The sequence below is a fragment of the Macaca fascicularis genome, chromosome 3 (genome assembly GCF_037993035.2).
Source record: "Macaca fascicularis isolate 582-1 chromosome 3, T2T-MFA8v1.1".
NCBI lineage: Eukaryota > Metazoa > Chordata > Mammalia > Primates > Cercopithecidae > Macaca > Macaca fascicularis.
Genome location: NC_088377.1, coordinates 146406153 through 146412128, shown reverse-complemented (window position 1 = coordinate 146412128; position 5976 = coordinate 146406153). Strand labels below are relative to the sequence as shown.

At 46.4% G+C, this 5976-nt stretch overlaps 1 protein-coding gene across 4 annotated transcripts in view; it reads right to left on the bottom strand.

Moving 5' to 3' along the window:
* LHFPL3 (LHFPL tetraspan subfamily member 3) overlaps positions 1-5976 on the bottom strand; it is a 572025-nt gene that overhangs the window by 2949 nt on the left and 563100 nt on the right. The window lies entirely within an intron of this gene.

Below are 5976 nucleotides of genomic sequence, written 5' to 3'. Positions count from 1 at the left end.
TTTCCACTGTCCATATCATCAGTATAAGTTTCTTTTATTATTTATTTACTTAATTTATAATATAGAGACAGGGTTTCGCCATGTTGCCCAGGCTGATCTCAAACTCCTGTGCTAAAGTGATCCACCTTCCCCAGCCTCCCAGAGTATTGGGATGACAGGTGTGAGCTACTGTGCCCCACCAGCAGCATGACTTTTCAATGGCCGTGTAATATTCTGCTTCATTCTCATTCCTTCCCATTCTATGCTCAATATTCCATTCACAACTGTTTCACTATTGTCAGACATACAGGTAGGTTTCTGATTTATTATTATAAATATGAATATCTTTTATATAAAGATCTATTTATATTTTATTTTATTTTATTTATTTATTTATTTTGAGACGGAGTCTCTCTCTGTCGCCCAGGCTGGAGTGCAGTGGCCAGATCTCAGCTCTCTGCAAGCTCCGCCTCCTGAGTTCACGTCATTCTCCTGCCTCAGCCTCCCGAGTAGCTGGGACTACATTAGCTGGGACTACAGGCGCCCGCCACCTCGCCCGGCTAGTTTTTTGTATTTTTTAGTAGAGACAGGGTTTCACCGTGTTAGCCAGGATGGTCTCGATCTCCTGACCTCGTGATCTGCCCGTCTCGGCCTCCCAAAGTGCTGGGATTACAGGCGTGAGCCACCGCGCCCGGCCTATTTATATTTTAAAATGTTTCTTGACTGGGCGTTATGGCTCACACTTGTAATCCCAGCATTTTGGGAAGCTGAGATGGGAGGATCTTTTGAGCTCAGGAGTTTGAAATCAGCTTGTAGTCATCATAGAGAAACCCCATCTCTACAAAACATACAAAAATTAGCCGAGTGTGGTGGTGCGCCTGTAGTCCCAGCTACTCAAGGGGCTGACGTGGGAGGATCGCTTGAGCCTGGGAGGTCGAGGTTGTGGTGAGCCACAGTGCAGATTGCGCCACTGCACTCCAGCCTGAGTGACAGAGTGTAGATCGCACCACTGGACTCCAGCCTGGGTGACAGAGTAAGACCCTCCCTGTCACACACAAAAAATTTTGTTTCTTTTGGATGAATTCTCAGGGGATAATTACTTTTCCTTTTCTCCAACAGATTAGGGACTGATCCTGTATCAACACAACTAGACCTCATACAGTATGATTAACCCTATTCTTTGAATGATTTTCATAGATTTTTGTCACTGTGAACTAGGGCTTAAGGGTATCTTACATATCAGGAAGTTGGGTAAATACACCTAGCTGGTCACGGTGTGGCATATTTGGGCCAAAAGGAAACAGCCTGTTAGGCTTTGCATCACAGAGCACTTTATTCTTTATTTATTTACTTTTAGTTTCATTTACTTTTGAGATGGAGTCTCACTGTGTCACCTAGGCCAGAGTGCAGTGGAATGATCTTGGTTCCCTGCAACCTCTGCCTCCCAGGTTCAAGCGATTCTCCTGCCTCAGCCTCCTGAGTAGCTGGGATTACAGGCATATGCCACCACACCTGGCTGATTTTTGTATTTTTGGTAGAGACAGGGTTTTACCATGTTGGCCAGGCTGGTCTCGAACTCCTGACCTCAAGTGGTCCACCCGCCTCGACCTACCAAAGTGCTGGGATTACAGGCATGAGCCACTGTGCCCGGCCGAGGTTTTGCATCACAAAGCACTTCAAAACACACAATAAGATATGGTTTCTGAATGTGTGCTAGAGAATCCTCTGGATCATTCTGTTGTTGCTTTTGGTATGTTCCCCCTTGTTTTTCAACACACTTAAAAAAATCGTATCCACATTATGATCTTAATGAACTTCTCTCAGCAAGAGAACTCATGGTTACTTTGATGTACCCAGACTACACAGAGGATAATTGAAATATGATCATGTCATAATGATGATTAGTCTATAACGATTATCTGAGATTGAGTCATGCTGGCAGAAGCCCTACGGAAAGGAATACTTTCTTTAGATATTATTAAAAGCAAGACAACCACTGTGGAAAGCAGTTTGGAAATTTCTCCAAGAACTTAAAACAGAACTATCATTCATCCCAGCAATCCCATTAGTGGATATATGCCCAAAGGAAAATAAATCCTTCTACCAAAAAGACACATGCACTCATATGTTTGTTGTAGCACTATTAATAATAGCAAAGACATGGGATCAGCCTAGGTGCCCATCAGTAGTGGACTGGATAAAGAAAATGTGGTACATATACACCATGGAATACTATGTGGCCATTAAAAAAATTGGCTGGGCACTGTGGCTCACACCTGTAATCCCAGCACTTTGGGAGGCCAAGGTGGGCGAATCATCTGAGGTCAGGAGTTTGAAACCAGCCTGGTCAACATGGCGAAAACCCATCTCTACTAAAAATACAAAAATTAGCTAGGCATGGTGGCAGGCACCTATAGTTCCAGCTACTAAGGAGGCTGAGGCAGGAGAATCACTTGAACCCGGGAGGCAGAGGTTGCAGTGAGCCGAGATCACACCACTGCACTCCAGCCTGGGTGACAGAGCAAGACTCTGTCTCCAAAAAAAAAAGTATAAGTAGAGGGATGAACAGGGAGACCACAGAGGGCCATCTATGTGTGTGGGGCAGGGGAAAAGGGGGGCAGGAGGGTAGTCCTCATTTTCTTGATGTTCTCAAGTAAGTACGTGCCTAATTTCATAATAGAAAATCCTGCTTTGGTGTGAATCATTTGTTGGCATCCATGAACCAGAGACTCTCTGTTTCTCTCTCCTTGGTGCTAAGCTGCTTGGTTTGACTTCATGACATCACAGGATGAAGGAAAAGTATGAGATTGCCAAAAAGGAAGTACATATATCTAAGGCTGCATCCCAGGCAGGGTGAGACCTGTTCTCAGTGGGCTGGGAAGGGAGCAGTGAGTTTTGAAAGGGCTTTAGATCAGACCCCAGGGCAGTGACACCCATACCTGCGGGAAGAAGCAGGGAAAAGGAAGCCTCCGGCAGGGTAAACGTCTCTCTGGGAAGATCCTGAGCTCTCTTACAGGAAGGGAACATCTGTGGCCAGTTTCACAAAACTTTCTCCTTCATCATCTTGGCCCACAGCCTGGGGCCTCACCAGAACAGGTCATTCATTAACAACCTTTCTTGAATCTGCTCTGGTCTTAGGTCACCTGTGGCCTTCATACGGCCAAATCCCTCATTAGATCCCTTGCTGTAATCTAACTTTTTTTTTTTTTTTTTTGAGACGGAGTCTCGCTCTGTCACCCAGGCTGGAGTACAGTGACATAATCTTGGCTCACTGCAACTTCTGCCTCCCAGGTTCAAGCGATTCTCCTGCCTCAGCTTCCCAAGTAGCTGGGATTACAGGTGCATGCCATCAAGCCCAGCTAATTTTTTACTTTTAATAGAGATGGGGTTTCACCATGTTGGCCAGGCTGGTCCTGAACTCCTGAGCTCAGGTGATCTGCCCACCTCAGCCTCCCAAAGTGCTGGGATAACAGGAGTGAGCCACTGCGCCCAGCCTAATCTCACTATTGATTAGTCAGTCCTTCATTCCTAAAGCTCTCTTGTTCTTCTCCCTCCTCCTCCTCCTCTTCCTTCTCTTCCTCTTCTTCTTTTTGAGACAGGGTCTTGCTCTGTGACTCAGGCTTCTTGACTATAGTGGCATGATCATAGCTCACTGCAGCCTCTACCACCTCCAGGCTCAAATGATCCTCCCGCCTCAGCTTCCCACATAACTGGGACCACAGGCACGTGTAACCATGCCCAGGTAATTTTAAATTTTTTTTGTAGAGATGGGGTCTCATTATGTTGCCCAGGCTGGTCTCAAACTCCTGGACTCAAGTGATCCTCCCACCTTGGCCTCCTGAAGTGTTGGGATTACAAGCATGAGCCACTGCAACTGGCCATTAAAGGTTTCTTCTTTGTTGAGTATTGTCAACCCTGGGACTGTGTACTTCTGACCCACAGTATCTGTGGTGGGCAGGGAGCTGAGAGTAAGTGGGAAAATGAAAATGTGAAGCCAGTGAGCCAGGCCTGGAATAGGGAGAGGCAAGTGAGTGCCTAGGGTATAAAATTTAAGGAGCTCACTTGCAGGGTCATGCAAGTGTGAGGTGAGTGCTTCTTTAAAACTTGCAGGGCCAGTCGCGGTGGCTCATGCTTGTAATCCCAGCACTTTGGGAGCCTAAGGTGGCAGGATCGCTTGACCCAGGAGTTCAAGACAGCCTTGGCAACATAAGGAGATGCCATTTCTACAAAAAATGAAAAAGAAATTAGCCAGGTATGATGGTGCACACCGGTGGTCCCAGCTACTTGGGAGGTTTAGCTACTTGGGAGGATCGTTTGAGACCAGGAGGTCGAGGCTGCACTACTGCATTCCAGACTAGTGACAGAGCGAGACCCTCTCTCAAAAACCAACCAACCAAACAAAAAAAAACAAAAAAGCTTGCCCCCTAGGTACCTAGCTTGCCTCACCCTAATCCCAGCCTTGCCCATGAGTGCACGCTGCTCATCAGAAGGCCTGCTGGGCATGTTTGCTTCGATTTGAGTTACTTAGACACTGCCATCAGAGCATTTTCTTTCTTCCTACCGCATGACACCACCATGCAACAGAAACCCCAGGGCATGCATAAGTTCTGCAGACTCTTAGGCTGAATAATAATAACCAGTGGTGATCAGAATACAACCACTTCCCACAGAGTCTCAGGAAAACACTTTGTTGGGGGAGTAAAATTAGAATGTTATTACAACTACTTAGATAGTATGCACAAAGAAGAGTTCTCCACCTGAAGGCTTGGCAAGGGCTAGCTCTTCAAACAGATTTGTGAAAAGAGTAAGTGGAAGGAAATGAAAGTCAGAATTTTCCTCTCCAGATGTGGCCATCACTTCTTCAGTCTTAAGACCGTGAGATGCCAGGACAATTTGCAGAACTTGGTGGAAGCATCAGTGTGGTGTAATTGCCGCTTCGTGAAACATTCTGCTCTTTTAAAAACTTTGCTAACATTTCCCATGCACCGTGGATGTTGCCTATCAGGGGAGGTAATTTAAAAGATGTCACATTCTCTCGGGTTTGTACAGAGCAGGAATGAATAAATAAGTCATTCAATGCTGCTTTGGATCTTTGTTCAGTCAGGTTTGTCCTTGTAACATGTCATGGGCTCGGAGTTGCCCATGTTACATTTCCAAAGGGCTCTTTGCAAATCCTTTTCAAAGCTGTCATTTGAATCACTGCTTATGAGCGCAGCATTTATAATGGCCGCATTGTCCAGGCTATCTAAATGCTACTTGGCTGAATTTTCTATGTGTTTACAGATGTTGAAATGTCTCCTGTGGTTGCTTTCTGCTCATTGTTCCTATCTGACCTTTTTAATTAGGGTCTGGAGCCCCCACAGTCAGGAGAGCTAGAAAATAGGCACTGAGTGAGAAAAATCTTTGGAGGGAGCAGTCAGGCTTTGGGCAGAATGGCTAGCTGAATCTTTGTTGTAAAAATGAGTAAAGGAGGAATTCCAGGCCAATTTTTTTCTCATTGTTGGAACAAGCTTTGTCGTTTTCCCCAACTCTATTGTTTCAAACAGCACCTACTTCTTTTTTTTTTTTTGAGACGGAGTCTTGCTCTGTCGCCCAGGCTGGAGTGCAGTGACGAGATCTCGGCTCACTGCAAGCTCCGCCTCCCGGGTTCACGCCATTCTCCTGCCTCAGCCTGCGAGTAGCTGAGACTACAGGCGCCCGCCACCTCGCCCGGCTAATTTTTTGCAATTTTAGTAGAGACGGGGTTTCACCGTGTTAGCCGGGATGGTCTCGATCTCCTGACCTCGTGATCCGCCCGCCTCGGCCTCCCAAAGTGCTGGGATTACAGGTGTGAGCCACCGCGCCCGGCCTCGGCACCTACTTCTAACAGGGATTTCTGATACTCTTCATCTCTGAGAGGTGGAGTACAGTCTCCCAGAAAGAATATCTCATCATCAGTGTCCTCAGGTGCTCTCTGCATCATGCGCCCCACAGTGTGTGTGGCCGATTAAAGATGAC